This window comes from Enhydra lutris, unplaced genomic scaffold (assembly GCF_002288905.1).
Source record: "Enhydra lutris kenyoni isolate GAN:26980312 unplaced genomic scaffold, ASM228890v2 scaffoldscaffold626, whole genome shotgun sequence".
In the NCBI taxonomy this organism is placed as follows: Eukaryota; Metazoa; Chordata; class Mammalia; order Carnivora; family Mustelidae; genus Enhydra; species Enhydra lutris.
Window position 1 is genome coordinate 6,638 of NW_019154710.1, and position 1,414 is coordinate 8,051.

Here is a 1,414-nt window from a genome sequence, read left to right on the forward strand (position 1 = left end):
CCATTGGGTAGAAGTTGAGTAATCTGTCATGTTCTCTGCTTACTGGGAATGTATGCCTCTGAGAGGCTGTGTTCTGATAACGGGTTGTTTTTCAACTAGATGGTGGTGGACAGGGGAAGGTGTATCCAGATCACCTGGGAGCTTTGTCCAAGTGCACATGCTCATTCTTTACTCTAAAATTCTTGATCCCTCCCTTCCCCCCTCTCCGTATCTCTATTTTTACTTTTCCCATCTCCATAACGAGCAGAACCACTTGCCCAATATTTCAGGTCAGATCATTTGCAGTCATTCTTTACTCTGATCGTGCTCTCCTACCCCACTCCTAATCTTCCTCTTGGCTCTACATTCACAGTATAGCCTGAGTCCAACCATGTCTCATCCTCTTGAATTGTTAGCATGTTGGTCTAATCCAGAAGAGTGTGTCATCAGGCCCACCTCAGTACTTTCTAACTAGCACCTTCCGCCACCACTCTAAGCTGGCCACAGTCTGCTTTCCATGCAGTAGCCAGGGTTTTTGAAAACCCTGATTTGACCATGATATCATCCTTTTTAAAATCTTAACGGTGACTTCTCACTTATTCAGAATAAAATCCAAATTCCTCATCGAGGTACACAGGAGCATCCAAGATCTGGCCCCTGTTCATCTGCTACTTGTGCCCTTGTTCAGCGCTCCTTATTCGCAGTATGTTGCTGTTTCTTGAAATCAAGTTAATTTCTGCTTTACCATTCCCATCCTTGGCACACTGGACAGAATTCTGCAATTTTAAACACTTCTAATTTTTGCCCAACTTTGAGGAATACATGAGGGAAAAACACATTTCCTTTTATGGCTTTCACTCATGAAACCAAAGACTGTCAACTGTGGAACCTGTTGCAGAGGCTGGTAGATGCTTGATTCCTCTTTAAGATGAGAAGGCCACTTCTTGGTAACATGTAACAGATTTAAAAGTGTTCATTTCTCCTGAAAGAATCAGGATTATCTGTACTTTAGAAATAAGCTAAGGATGTTTGTAATCAGTAGCAAGAGAAATTTCCTCTGGCTCTTTTCCACCCACAGCTGTGCCTGTTGACCAGCTCCTAGCCTTTCCTGAGCAGATAATCACCAAAGACTGGACAGTGGCACCTCAGCTCATCTTGCCTGAGTCCCAGGTGAGCCGTGCGGTCCGGCTGTTGAGGGCTGCCTTTCCCTGCTGCCCAGGACCCACCCTGCCCCACAGGTGCTCACGTGTGCCAATGTTCTCTCTAGGAACTAGGCATCTCCTACTCTGTTGCTGATTCTTCGCCCTCCTTCCTTTCTCTTCTCACATAAAAAATTATCTGCTGTTAATTCATTCAGCCTGGCCTGCCATGTAGTTTATGGGCCAGAACTTCTGTAGTGCAAGTACTGAGCTGAAGCCCATTGTCTTCTTTAGAG